This window comes from Xenopus laevis, chromosome 1L (genome assembly GCF_017654675.1).
Source record: "Xenopus laevis strain J_2021 chromosome 1L, Xenopus_laevis_v10.1, whole genome shotgun sequence".
In the NCBI taxonomy this organism is placed as follows: Eukaryota; Metazoa; Chordata; class Amphibia; order Anura; family Pipidae; genus Xenopus; species Xenopus laevis.
The window spans coordinates 198,548,413-198,563,970 of NC_054371.1; the positions used below are offsets into that span (position 1 = coordinate 198,548,413).

Genomic DNA, 15,558 nt, shown 5'->3' on the forward strand with positions numbered 1-15,558 from the left:
ACAGGTACTGGGACTTAGCACCTGTGGGATTTTCAGCCATAGGACCCTATGGGTCCATACATGGGTTTTTCTTTACTGGTGTGTTTAATGGTGTAAGATTTGTTTAGCTGAAAGTACAGCAGTATATTTGCCTGAGCAACTGATAAGCTGTGCTGACTGGCTAAATACCAGACGAGGGTGGGGCCCTCTCAATTCCTCCTTGCTCTTCCGCTTCCCCTATTCAGAGTTAAGAGAAAGCTTTCAAAACACAAACAAGAAGTAGAAAAGCACATCTAACTGGGTTTGTAAGACAATCCTTCTAATAGAATGTAGTTTAATACTGTGGGGCACACTGTGGGTGTTTGTATGGGTTTGTTGTTGCTGAAGTCAAACTGGAATAGTTTCAAATGTTGTCAGTTAACAAAGGTAATGGGTGGGAATTTACATCAAAAACCCCCAAAATTGGATGTTACAGTCGGGGGGAAAAGGGCAAAACCATCCATTTAAGTGTTCTGCAATGAGTATCTGACCTTATTCCATACATAAACTGGAGTTTTTGTTTTGCCTTCTTTTTAAATGCATAGGCAGTTAAATTATAATAAACAATAACAATTATTTTTGCAGGTGCCAGGCTGGTATAGGTGTAGTGCAAGTGGAGGATTCTTTATTTACACAAGTTTGCAATGAAAAAAACATTAGGGGTATAAACAATGTGATTTATTTAACATTTGTTCCATTCACGGGTTTGTGTATTATTATTAACATGTATTTATATAGCGCCAACATATTGCGTAGCACTGTGTATTGTGTATGACAAAGACAAGCATGCTCTTTCATGCCAAGGTACACCTGTCACTACTCCAATAGAAAATATGTATTAAATGTATTAAAGTTGGACAGTGGTGTTTTAGCTGCCATAGTTTTGGCAGAAACAAAGTGTAATGTGTGCCATAGTCCTAAAAAGTCCTGATTAAATATTATTGAGCCATATTATAGGTCCAGTGCAACCCCCGAGGTACACTCTCGGGTAAGGGGATTGTTTACCTTTAAATTAACTTTTAATATGATGTAGAAAGTGATATTCTGAGACAATTTGCAATTGGTTTTCGTTTTTTAATTATTCTTGTTTTTTTAGTTATTTAGCTTTTTATGCAGCTGCTTTCCAGTTTGCAGTTTCAGCAGTCTGGTTGCTATTGTCCAAATTCCCCTAGCAACCATGCATTTATTTGAATGAGAGACTGAAATATGAATAGGAGAGGACCTGAATAGAAAGATGAGTAATACAAAGTAGCAATAACAATAAAAATCTAGCCTTACAGAGCATTTGTTTTTTAGATGGGGTCAGTGACCCACATTTGATAGGTGGAAAGAATCAGAACAAGAAAATAAAAAAATAAATAAAAAAAATTAAGCTCCGCTGAAAAGTTGCTTAGATTTGGCCATTCTATAGCATAGTAAAAGTTAACATAAAAGTAAACCACTCCTTTAAGAAGGAAAATACAAACTTTAGGAGAAATACAAACTTTAGGAGAAATACCAGAAGATCAAAGTAAAAATTGTTTACTTTTATTGATGACCCATACAAGTCATGCCCTCAGCTACTTTTGGGGGCTTGAAATAAGTTGTGTATGGCACAACAATAATAGCAATAAAATGAGATTCTGTACTCTTTCTGATTGTCTGCCACTCCCTTGTACTCGAATGAGCCACACTAATGATTAAGCTATGAGGCATTCTGTGCAAACACATAACATTATGGACTTTTGAAACTAACCGATGAGCTCCCCCTTTCATATGTTGGAAAACCGATACAGGTGTGAGACTGCTCTGGATGGATCCTTCCATAATTTGGCTCTTCATACCTTAAGTCTACTAGAAAATCATGTAAACCTTAAATAAACCCAATAGGCTGGTTTTTCTTCCAATAAAGATTAATTATATTTTAGTTTGGATCAAGTACTGTTTTATTATTATTATTATTATTATTATTATTATTGTTATTATAATAAAGGAAATCAATTTTAAACATTTGGATTATTTGGATAAAATGGGATCTATGGGAGATTGCCTTTCTGTTATTCAGAGCTTTCTGTATAACAATTTTCGGCATAATGTGTCTGATACCTGTAATACACGTATGTTCCTTTGTCTGTCTTTAATTATCCTTAAAGGTAATGCAACTTTGTTTTGTGCAGGCAATGGCTTCTGCCGAACAAAGCAAGGATGTTAATAAGAATGTGGATGTCCTGAACATAAAAGAACTTGATCCTTCAGACTTGGAGAGCAGACTTCCATTATTAAATATTGATTTTAAGCAACTTGCTTTTGAGAAGAATGAAGAGCATGCTGCTATACGCCAACAACTTGGGAGCAGTTACAACTTTCAAATGAGAAGTGAGGCCAGGAGACTACAGTCATTCCTCTCTTATATCAAACTCTCGTCTTGGTGCCCAAAGCAAATGGCTGGTGCCGGGTTTTATTGCACAGGAGTGGAGCACAGTGTCCAGTGTTTCTGCTGTGGACTTGTCTTCTGCACTAGCAGCCTTAGAACCCCTCCATTAGAAGATCATGTCAAACACAACCCAGCTTGTGGGTTTATACAAGGTAAAGATGTTGGCAACATCCCTAAGTATGAGATCCGTGTACAGAAGCCTGATGGTAACCAAAGGGATTTGCAGGAATATGCAGCAGAGGAATCTAGGTTAAACTCCTTCAAGAAATGGCCCTTCTATGCCAGGATTAAGCCCTTGGAACTCTCCAGTGCAGGGTTCTTCTTTACTGGTAAGCATGTTTATTTTTTATTTATTAAATGTACTGATAAGTATGGTTCCTATTCAGACTTGCAGTCTCTACTGACTACTTGTTGCTAGGGATTTATTACTCTGACAACTGATCATCAGCATGGACTTCAGAATGGAAGAAAACTAGGTAGGAGGAGGCCTGAAAAGAAAAAGCGAGAGCAATAAAACTGGCCCCACACCTTCAATCTTTTTTATAGTTGCAGTGGTCACTACCAGGGAACATTTTTGGTTGCAGGCTAGAAAAAGGCAGAAAAGAAACACTAAAAACTCAAAAAACACAAAATATATGACGAGGACCAGCTGGAATGTTTCTTAGAATAGGTCCTTTAATTAGCTTAAAGACTTCTTAAATCATGGCAGGCCCACAATAAGGCAGAGCATTATGTTAATTTGCTCAAATACCATATTAACCTGATATGTTATAACTAAAAGTTATATTATATCAATGGTTACAGCAAGCCACAAAGACGTTTAAAGGGGCATTTACAAATCATATCATTTCTTTACCATATTATTTATCTAATATAAAAAAAATACCATATAATTTATCTAATATAAAACCAACGCAAGCTTTCTTAGCCAATATAATGAACTTCATATAATTTTGTCATTCAAATGAATTGTCAAATGTGTCAATATTTAACAGTTTAATGAATAGACAAACATGCTGGATAACCAAACCACTGGCCTGTGTATGGTTGTATTAGGTAACAATATAGCTGTATGTTGAACAAAAGGGACTTTCACAAAATTAAAAAATCACTATAGCTGCCAACTAAACATGCTAGCAATACTGCATGCAAAGCTATTCTGCAGCTCTCCAGCTGTGTAGGAATACTGGCTATCGCTGCACCATGTTCCAGTTATAAGTCAATATCTAAAACCTGGATGTATTTGTTTCTTAGTGATAACAATGTCGGCATCGGACTGGGGGTCCGTGACCCACTGGGGATTCCGATTCAGGCCCCCCTTGCCCCATCCGCAACCCCTGGACCCCCTGCCCCACCGTTGTCTACCATATTTACTTTTCTTGGGGCAGAGTGGGAGGTCATGGAGCAGCGCACACGATTTCAGAAGGGGAGCCGCCAGGTCTAGGTCGGCAGGACCTAGTTCGACTTTGAACAATATTATCTAAACATAAAAACAATGAGAATTTCAAAAAAGTTATATAAAGAAAAATACAGTAAATTCTTTTTATCTGTATCATTTTGCTCAGGAACAAGGGACACAGTGCAGTGCTTCTCCTGCAAGGGCTGTTTGGGGAACTGGGAAGAAAATGATGACCCATGGAAAGAACATACAAAGTGGTTCCCTGAGTAAGTGCATTTGCTGTTTATTTAAAATAATACTGTGCACTTATACATTTTTTGACCCTCTCATCTGTAGCGCCATATTTATTAGTATGTTCATTATCGTTACGTTGAAATCTAGCCCACATGTTTGGCATCACAACCATTACATACACTATTAAAAAGTCATCTGGTGAGTGAAGTGGGCTGCCTCACAAAATGTATCTCCACCCTACATGTTGTAGTTAGTGTAGAGCAGTGGTTGTTGTCAATCTCTTTTGGTTTAAGGTTCGACGTTTGGCTAGGGGACTGGTTCCAACCTTTGGTCAGAGCCCCACCTTAGCTCACAAAAAGAAGTTAAGATGTAGGAAGTTAGAAGTCATACAGTCATATATCTTTACCTGAAATATAATCCTAATTGACCTTCAATCTGTCCTATTAGGTGTATCTTGGGCAGAGCCAGGCCAGCCAGGCGCCCTAGGCAACCTGGGCAGTCACGGCACCAGCTGGATTTGCGTGTGCACATGTGCAAATCAACGAGTGGTGCATGATTGCGTGAATCGATGTGGAGCGTGCATGTGCAAATCAAAGCGACCTGTGAGCCGAATCTCAAAATGACTGGAAAAGAGAACAGGCAGTCGGGGAGAGTGGAGACCGGACATGGGGTAGACAGCAAAGAAGGTACATGCCTGGCGCCCCCCAGCTAGGCACACGCCCCCCACCTAGGCACATGCCTACTCTGGATACCCCAAGTTCCGTCCCTGATCTTGGGGCATATTTATTATGCTCTGTAAAAAATCAGTGGCATAATACACCACACATCACCGGCCTTTGCCGTGTAAAAAACAGGGTAAAAAATTTACACCTTTTATTGTTACAGTGACTTCTGCCGGAAGCAATGCAAAATAATGGCAGCAATGTCTAGCATCCGCATGGTGTACAATCACACACACCTTGATAAATTTGCCATTTATTTTACACAGCTTTTTACACCATTTTCTCAGTGAATTTAATTTTACTCAGCTTAATAAATATGCCTCTTGGAGAGCAAATGGCCAGTCCACCCAGACCACAGGGAAAGACCTAGGGCAGCAGGATTTTAGGGGCAGCGTGCCGCCCAGCAACACCCACATTGGTTCCAAAGCACCAAGGATACACAGGAGATTTGCTAACTTTTAAAATTTCCCACACGCCAATTCCCAGTGCTCTGGATGCAATAAAGGACATGTGTACATGCGCACACGTAAAGGGTGAAGATCAGTGATGGGCCTAAGGGCTCCTGCTATAGAAATCCAGCCTTGACTGCACCCAATATTCACCCTACAATCCTTTAGGCTAAACCACCATTCTGTGCCCTCAAGGGGGGCCAGAGACTTACACTGGTATACAGTATTACAAATCTATGACTTTTACACCTATCATGTACTTAGGGTTGGGATTATGAGTCTGACCTCTAACCTTGGCTGCTTACTTACTGAGTCCTAGGCTCTTTCACCTTGTTTAAACATTGAATTAAAGATGATGCAAAAGTTTCACACAAAATATAATACTGCTGAAAAGGCCATTTTCATTCTGTATCAGTTGACGGAAAAAGTGCAATGGAGTAAGTGCATCCTAAAGTGCAATGGAGTAAGATGAAGGGTAAATAACCCTCTGTTTCTGCAGAAAATAAATTTATTCTCCCATCTGCCTAGCAAATAGGAATGCACCGAATCCAGGATTCTGTTCGGGATTCGGCCATGATTCTGCCTTTTTCATCAGGATTCGGTCAAATTGAATTCAAAATATCACGAGACTTTTCATTACAAAAAAAAGAAAGTCAAAATTTTTTTAAGCATACACTGCACATGTAGTTCTCTTTCCCTGGTCACTATGGCAGCATTCACACCTATGGGTTTATCCCCGCCCTCACTTTGTTATAGGACAGAAGTTAATTAGATTAATTAACTACTCTATATGACCCCCTTCACTGTCTTTTTTCTGTCCTCACTTTTTTCGGGCCTTTTGGGGGCCAAGATTTTCTTTTATGGCTCACGTGGACCCAAGGTTGGGATCCCATACCTGGGAAGTTAGCCTCTCTTCCTGGTAGGGCTTTGCGGGAGTATTTCCTCTCAGAGGAGATCGGCAAGCCACCCCCGTTACTAGGCAGCCCGGGGTATCATGCTCCATATTCTCTGGGAGCTTCTATACCTGCGTCTAAGACCAGGTCACGGGCGGCACTTAGCTAGGCGAGTTCCGGAAGTACGCTATTCACCGATGCGTTCCAGCTTGGTGCGCATGACGTCACTTCCGGGTACGCGTCACTTCCAGTTTTCACATAGCGCGAACACGGAAGTGTTTTTAAAAGTCGCGCAGATAGCTCGTTTCTTTCTCCTCAGAGTCCTAGCAGTTGCGTTTAGATGTTGCAGGTATTTATTTTGCCTGGAAGCTCCTTTTGCTTAGCTTTTCTTTGAGGTAAGACGTTTTTATGTTTTTTACCTTTTATAGATATGGAGATTAATCCTCAAGTGCCTAGTAGCCCAGAAAATGCTGCCACAGATATTAGGAGGTGAGCCATGTTAGGTAAGTGTGCTATTAATGGAAAAAAAGAGTGCATATATTTATTCTTCTCTTACTGGCTTTATTGCAGTGTGCCTGCCCCAAGAAAATCCCTATCAAAAGAGAAGAATAGGATTTGTGTGGCATGTGATAACACAGCCTTAAAACATTCAAAATTGTGTGAGCGATGCACAAGAAGATTGGCTGGTGATGCAGCTGCAGACACTGCTGATGTTATGAGATGGATCAGAGAGGCAATTATAGAAGGAGTTACTCTTGCTACAAAGCGTAATAATGAAGATATAATGCAGGATAATAGTGCCTCAACTTCGCGCAGAGGTCAGATGTCTGCAGGATGGCAGTCACCTACAGAGTCTGCTGAAGATGAACTTGAAGAAGAACAACTTAGTTCAACCTTTGATATGTCTCTAGTAGAGCCTTTAATCAAAGCTGTTAGAGCACAGCTGGAACTCCCGGAAAAGACGGAGCAACAAACATCCTCTTCAAATCCGTTTAAATTTCTAAAAGGAGAAAGGTCGACTTTCCCTTTACATGAGGTAATTAAGGAAATTATCTTAAAAGAGTGGGAAAAGACGGATGCTAAATTTCCTATTCCTCCAAGGGTACAAAAACTATATCCTTTTACAGCAAAAGAGGAGATTATTTGGGAGAAAACTCCTAAGGTAGATGCAGCAGTGTCCAGGCTTTCCAGTAAAACACTTTTACCGGTGGAAGATGTAATGTCCTTCTTAAACCCAATGGATAGGAAGATGGAATCATCTTTAAAGAAAACTTATTTGGCATTAGGAGCTACATGCAGACCAGCTTTAGCACTGACTTCAGTAGCCAGAGCAATGCAGATGTGGCTACAAAATGTGGAACTAGCCTTAAAAGAGGGAGTCAATAGAAGAGACATTATCGAATCTTTAGCCAAATTAAAATTGGGTACAGATTTTGTCACGGAGGCCTCAGTAGACATGGTTAGGTCATCATCTAGAGCTATGGCCCTGTCAATTGCAGCAAGAAGAGCGCTGTGGTTAAGGGCATGGAATGCTGATAAGGCTTCTAAAATGAATTTGTGCAACTTACCATTTGAAGGGCAGATGCTCTTTGGAACCAAATTGGAGGATATAATTAAGAAGGTGACAGGGGGAAAAGGTGTTTTTCTGCCTCAAGAAAGGAAAGGATTCAAGCCGGATTTCCGAACAGACAGATCATCCTTTCGGAACAAAGGTAATTTTCCAGAACAAAGAAATTTCAGGTTTGCAAGACAACCAACTCAGTGGAGAGGAGGTCAATCTTGACTATTTAAAAATCAAAGAGGAAGAGGAACAGAGGTTAAATCAACAAAAAGATTCTGAATATTGACAGTCCATGCTTCAGGGATACCCAGGAGGCTAACATATTTTGTAGAAGTGTGGACAAAGTCGATAAGCGATCGGTGGGTATTGCAAACGCTAAGTCAAGGCTATTACTTGGAATTCAAGGAAGTGCCGAAGTACAATCACTTTGTGTTATCAAAGATTCCCAATGCAACAGACCAGAGAGAAGTGATGATAAGTTACGTTCAACAGTTGTTAAAGGATGGAGCCATTTTGCCTGTTCCCAGAGAGTTTTAGGGACAAGGGATTTACTCAGTCCTATTTATGTTGATGAAAAAAACAGGGGATTTTCGTCCAATACTGGATCTAAGGTCAATCAATGTGTTTCTGCAAATAAGAAGGTTCAGGATGGAATCCATTTATTCAATAATAAAGGAAATCCAGATAGGAGACTGGCTTCTATCTTTAGATTTAAAAGATGCCTATTTTCATATCCCAGTGGCTGTCTCGCACCAAAAGTTCCTAAGATTCGCTTTAAGTCAGGATCTACATTACCAGTTTACTTGTCTTCCATTCGGCCTGGTAACTTCACCACGAGTGTTCTCAAAAGTCCTACAGACACTTATCGCAGAGATCAGAAGACAAGGAATTCAAATATTTCATTATTTGGACGACATTTTGATGAAGTCACAGGACCCACAAGTATTAACAATACAAAGGGATGTAGTCATCAGGATCCTTCAAGATCATGGCTGGGTTTTAAATCTGGAGAAGAGTCAGCTGGTTCCTTCCCAAGATCTGATATATTTGGGAGCCAGGTTTCTAACAGTACAGGGTTTAGTGACTCTACCAGACAAAAAGAAGGAGAAGATAAAGGCAGCAGTCAGAGATCTGATGCGGAGGCCTTGGAGCTCAGCTCGGGAAGTGAGCAGTGTATTAGGTCTCCAGACTTCGACATTCCCTATGTTAAAATGGGCACGGTGGCAGATCAGGCCACTACAGAGCATGTTTTTGAATCAATGGAATTCAATTGTGCAGGACTGGAATCAAAGAATTGTTATGCAAGTAGAAACCAAAGACAAATTAAGATGGTGGATGTTGGAAAGCAATCTGTCCAAGGGACTTTCTTTAGAGGCAGTCAAATGGAAGGTGATAACAACGGACTCCAGCCCGTACGGATGGGGTGCACATGTGGAAGGTTATTGTCTACAAGGTCTGTGGAAAACGAAGGAGCAAGTACTGCCAGCCAATGTGTTGGAGCTCAGGGCAGTTTGGAAGGCGATTCAGCAATGTGGTCGCAAGTTGAAAGGAGCAGCATTGTTAGTCAAGACAGACAACATGGCAGCAGTTTCTTCTATAAGAAAACAAGGAGGGACTCACAGCCAGAGTCTCATAAAGGAGTTGTATCCGATCATGACTTGGGCGGAGTCGAATTTACAAGACATATCAGCCATTCATCTCCCAGGAAAACAAAATGTGCTAGCAGACTTTCTAAGTCGTGCAAGGATAAGCAAACACGAATGGGAGTTGAATCCCAAAGTGTTTATTCAGATTGTACAGAAATGGGGTCTGCCGGATGTGGATTTGATGGCCACGACGAACAATCGGAAAGTCGACACATTCTTTTCCCGATTCCCCTGCAATCAGACAGCAGCAGTGGATGCTCTCCAGCAAGATTGGAGTGTAGGTCTCCTATATATCTTTCCTCCAACACCTCTAATCCCTCACACACTGAGGAAGATCAGGGCAGAGAAAGCGGACATAATTGCAATAATTCCAGATTGGCCAAGGAGAAGTTGGTACCCAATGCTCAAATCCTTGGTAATAAAGAGCCCCTGGAGACTGCCTCAAAGAGAAGATATCTTGAGTCAGGGTCCTGTCAGGCATCCCAATCCTCATGTCTTATGCCTCACAGCTTGGAGGTTGAAAGGGAAAGGTTAAGTAAGGAGGGCCTTTCTAATCAGGTAATCAATACGATGCTGTCTGCTAGAAAGATTTCTACAAACAGAACGTATGATAGAATCTGGAGCATCTTTTCAGACTGGTGTAAAGAAAGGAAAATAATTCAAGAACAAGTAAATATTATGCAAATTCTTGACTTTTTACAAGCAGGTTTTGATAAGGGTCTAAGTCTGAGAACCCTAAAGTTACAAGTGTCTGCTATTTCAGCTCTCATAGGAGATCAGTGCGCAAAAGATAAAAACATTTCAAAATTTATGGCTGGAGTTTTACATCTCAGACCTCCAGTAAGAGCACTGTCAGCAACCTGGAATCTGCCGTTGGTATTACAGGCTCTTACAGAAGAACCTTTTGAACCTCTTAAGGAAATATCGCAGATGTTTCTCACAATTAAAACTGTGTTCCTTACTAGGGATGTAGCGAACGTCGGGAAAAAAAGTTCGCGAACATATTCGCGAACTTGCGTCAAAAATGCGAACGGTTCGCGAACGTCGCGAACCCCATAGACTTCAATGGGAAGGCGAATTTTAAAAGCTAAAAAAGACATTTCTGGCCAGAAAAATGATTTTAAAGTTGTTTAAAGGGTGCAACGACCTGGACAGTGGCATGCCAGAGGGGGATCAAAGGCAAAAATGTATCTGAAAAATACATTGTTGACACAACGCTGCGTTTTGTGCTGTAAAGGGCAGAAATCACACTACGTCACTCAGGTGATGTTTCTGGACACGGAATGTGAAAAAGCTCACACAGCTAGGTGGCACTTGGTTAAAGACTGGGCAAACAATGCCTGCAAGGGCAACGTATACGGGGTACGGAATATATTATTGCTGCTGTAAAAACATCACTCAGGTGATGTTTACGGACAAGGAATTATTATTGTTATTTAGACAGAATGTGAAAAAGCTCACACAGCTAGGTGGCACTTGCATACCTCCCAACTGTCCCTCTTTTGACCACTCAACCCCCTGTCCCTCTTTTGTACTGGAAAGTCCCTCTTTTCTCTGAACTGAACAGCCAGAAAAAAAACAGTTTCTAACTTAATTAGCTTTTGGCAGAGAGCTCAGAACAGCTAACAGGTGCAAATAAGATACTTTGTAACAATTTTGACTCTGGTTGGTGCTGGTAGTGGTGAACTACTAGGAGGAGCAGCACACCAGTCCCACTCCCCAACACAGCTAGACTAATAGCACTGGGCTCTTACAGTAGCAAAGTAAAAAAAACAAAAAAGAAAATAAAAGCAGTCCTTACAAGGACTATTGGGTTACAGACAGCAGTCAGCAGATGAGAGATCAGCAGCAGTGCCCACAGCAGCTACATACAGAGCACTGCAGTAGAAGGTAGATTACTAGCCAGCAAAGCTACCTAACCTAAAATGTCCCTCAAATCCCTGCAGAGTTCTGTCCCTACAATACAGAGCAGTATCAAGTAGATTACTAGCCAGCAAAGTTACTATCAACTGTCCCTCAAATCACTAAACAGCTCTCTCCCTACACTAGCTCTTCCAAGCACACACAGGCAGAATGAAAAAACGCTGCAGGGCTTCAGTTTATATATGGAAGGGGAGTGGTCCAGGGGGTGTGGGGGTGGTCCAGGAGGGAGAGCTTCCTGATTGGCTGCCATGTATCTGCTGCTCTGGGGTGAGAGGGCAAAAATAAGCGCCAGCTAAGGCGAACCCAAAATGGCGAACGTCGCGCGACGTTCGCGAACATTCGGCGAGCGCGAACAGTCGATGTTCGCGCGAACAAGTTCGCCGGCGAACAGTCCGCGACATCCCTATTCCTTACAGCAATAACTTCCTCAAGGAGAGTCAGTGACTTGCAGGCTTTGTCGTCGGTTTCACCTTTTACTGTAATTCAACCTCATCAGGTAATATTAAGGCCAGTGCCTGGGTATTTACCTAAGGTTGTATCAACTTTTCATGTCAATCATGAATCAATTTTACCAGCTTTCTGCCCAGATCCTGTATCAGAACAGGAAAAGAAGTGGCATATGTTGGATCTAGTTCGCTGTATTTCCATTTATTTGGAAAAAACAAAGGAATGGAGAAAGTCAGACAGACTTTTTGTGGTCCCCGATGGTGCCAGGAAGGGACAAGCAGCTTCAGTGAATACTTTGAGCAGATGGATTGTGAAATGTATTCATTTGGCTTACAAGGCAAAAGGGTTACAATCCCCTAAAGGGGTTAAAGCACACTCCATAAGATCTTTGAGTACTTCTTGGGCTTTCCAGGCGAATGTTGAGCTGGAAGAGATTTGCAAGTCTGCATCTTGGTCTTCAACAAACACATTTCTAAATCACTATCATGTAAATTTATTTACTTCAGAAAAGACTTCCTTTGGTAGGAAGGTACTGGAAACGGTCCAGTTGGCCGATTAATAAAATTTTCAGTTATGCATATAAGTGGTGTAAGTGTTTATATTATGAACCCACCCTGTTCGGACTGCTAAGGTACTGACCCATAGGTGTGAATGCTGCCATAGTGACCAGGGAAAACGGAAAATGTTATCATACTTACCGTAATTTTCGTTTCCTGGTTACTATGGGCAGCATTCACACCAAACCCTCCCACTATAATCTCAGACAGTGAGCTGAGGGGAGAAGGGGGTCATATAGAGTAGTTAATTAATCTAATTAACTTCTGTCCTATAACAAAGTGAGGGCGGGGATAAACCCATAGGTGTGAATGCTGCCCATAGTAACCAGGAAACGAAAATTACGGTAAGTATGATAAAATTTTCCATTTTTCCCTCATTTCCCTAATTTACATATTCAAATTAGGGTTCGGATTCGGTTTGGAAATTGGCCAAATCTTTCACAAAGGATTCGGGATTTGACCAAATCCTAAAAATAGTGGATTCTGTGCATCCCTACTGGCAAAAAAGTCTCACAAATTGGGGTTTATAGAACTACTAATGCGGCGAAAGCCCCACTTTGTGCAGCAGCAATTTAACCAGTATCCAATCCACATCTTCATCATTTTTTTTTGCCTGACATTGGCACGTTCAAGCTGACATACATAAAAATAAAGAGACTCCGTAGCTTGGATGTGGAATACCATTTGACATCACAGCCTTTTTGGGTTGTAAAGCAAATAGCACTGGAGAGAAATTTGACTTAATATGGGGAAACTGGCCCTCTTCCTAGTAGATAAGTAGACGTGAAACGGCTCTTTACCCGTTAAAACCCCCACTGTGAGAGGTTACAAACCACGGACTCCCATTTTAGTTGATTGATGATGTTTTATTTTGCTGTATCTGTTTCACACGTTATGTGTACATTGATATAAATATGACATGCAAATGACAACAGGCTAAATTAGTTTCGCAAATTGAATGTACTTTGCAAAATGTTTAATACCATAAATACACTGTCGGTATGTACAACTGTATGTCATGTTCAATCTTGCAATAAAGGTTATGATGTTAAAAAAAATAGCACTGGAGAAATGAGGCCTTGTTAGCTTCTTAGATAAATGTGTGAATATCATGCTGATTTTTCCATTAAACTACATTCTCTTTAGTAATGGTTAATTTTATTTGCTTTTACAGGTGCCTGTTTCTTAGGAGCAACAAATCACTAGATGATATTAAACAGTACATTGGCAGTTACGTTGGATTTTCTGGAATTACGGTAAAGTGCTCCTGTCAGTATTTATGAAAATATAACACAAGCTCTATTATTCTCATTGTATGTGTAGAAATGCTGCCCTACTTTTTATGAATTTATAGGGACAGTATATCATGTCAACGTTCTCTTGGAATGAACAGGTAACTGTCCATTGATCAAGGAAATCACCCCATAATTCCATAAAAGACTTCTTTTAAATTTACATGAGATAGACGATTATATGTTGTACCATTAAAATTAATACTTAAGCAACAGATTTATATCATATTATATGGCTTATTAAAGAATCTTACCAAACTGGAATATCAGTAAATATTGCCATTTACATCTTTTTCTTTGAGCCACCATTTTGTGATCTGTGTTTCCCTCAGAGATCACCTGACCAGAAATACTGCAGCTCTAACTGTAACAGGAAGAAGTGTATTAATTGGCTCATGTGACCTAACATGTACAGTATGTGTGCCATTGGTTCGTTTGTGTGCACCGTGAATTGTAGGATCCCAGGGGCCGGCCCTTAATACTTAAAATGGCAAGTTTCTATTTAGTATGTAAATAATGTCACATGGTACTAAAAAGTATATTTTTATAAAAATGGTTTAGTTAGATGAAGCAGGGTTTTACATACGAGCTGTTTATGCAATATCTTTTTATAGAGACCTACATTGTTTGTGGGGTATAATTTTCCTTCAATATGCTACCTGTGGTCAATAATGGATTATGTGTATAACCCGTTATCCAGAATGCTTTGAATTACAAAAAGGCTATCTCCCATAGACTCCATTATATTCAGATAATCCAAATGTTTAAAAATGATATATGACTAAGATATAATGAATCCTTATTGGAGGCAAAACCAGCCTATTGGGTTTATATAATGTTTACATGATTTTCTAGAGGACAAAGTATGAAGATCTCTAAATTATGGAAAGATCCATTATCTGGAATACCCCAGGTCCTGAGCATTCTGGATAATAGGTCCCAGATACCTGTACCAGAAAATGATCCTTTATATCAAGTAAACATTAAATATATATCTGTTTGTAAAGAGAAAACTGTATGTATTACAGGGAAGACATTTTGCTACTGTTATGGGGGGCAGGATATTTCCTTCCATTACAAGTAAGTTGAATTTTGCTCACTTTATAAAGGCAGGTACATATAATGCTATACAACAAAATAGTAATATCTATTGGTTCATCCCCTGCCCTCAGATATGGTTGTGTGGCTGTATCTGATACAACAAAGCTTAAAGTTATATTTACCTTTGAACTGCAAAGTATTTACTGTGTACAGCCATATAATTTAATTGTATATAGTTTGTATTGACTCAGAGTATATATCTGTAAGTGGTAAATATAACTGCCCATAGCTTGGGCTACTGCCTAAGCACCATTGCATTTCCTTATAGATTTTTTGCTGTTAAAGCCAACAAATAATTGATGTGTCTAACTCTTAGTAGTCCCAGATATTAACAGTTTTAGACTACTAATATGAGACTTTTAACTCAGCAGGTCAGAGTGTCTATGCTCTTTCTAATTCCTGCATCGTCAGTTAACCCTAGGTTTGCTAAATCACGGACTTTCAGAGCCTGGTTTTAGTGTATAACCATCTAAAACTTCTAATATGTCAAAAAACACTAAAGAGAGAAAATTTTTGTAAGAAGCAAAAGTTCTCAGGAGAGCACTCTGAAGATGTTTACACAAACTATTTTTTTCTGTTTTTTTGTTCCTATTAAATGTATCTATTTTGCCATGTAGGCAAAAACATATTTCAAGATGAAAATGTTCGACTGGATTCCTTTAAAAAATGGCCTGAAAATGCCCATGCCAGACCCGCATCTCTTGCTGGAGCTGGATTTTACTTCACAGGTTGGTACCCAGTACTATCATCACTTTTTGATATGAATAAAACGACCTACTTTGAATGTATGGACATGTCCACGGATATCAATACAGCTGCACTGAATGCTTGAGTCACTACTTTGGTGACAGTTACTAGGGTTCTAAATACTCTGTGAAGGGGTGGTTTACCTTTTTTACCTTT

General features: G+C 40.1%; 1 pseudogene; it reads left to right on the top strand.

Annotated features, from left to right (window-relative positions):
- Nucleotides 1-206: 206 nt before the first annotated feature.
- Nucleotides 207-15,558, top strand: part of LOC108695680 — a 31,856-nt pseudogene continuing 16,504 nt past the window's right edge.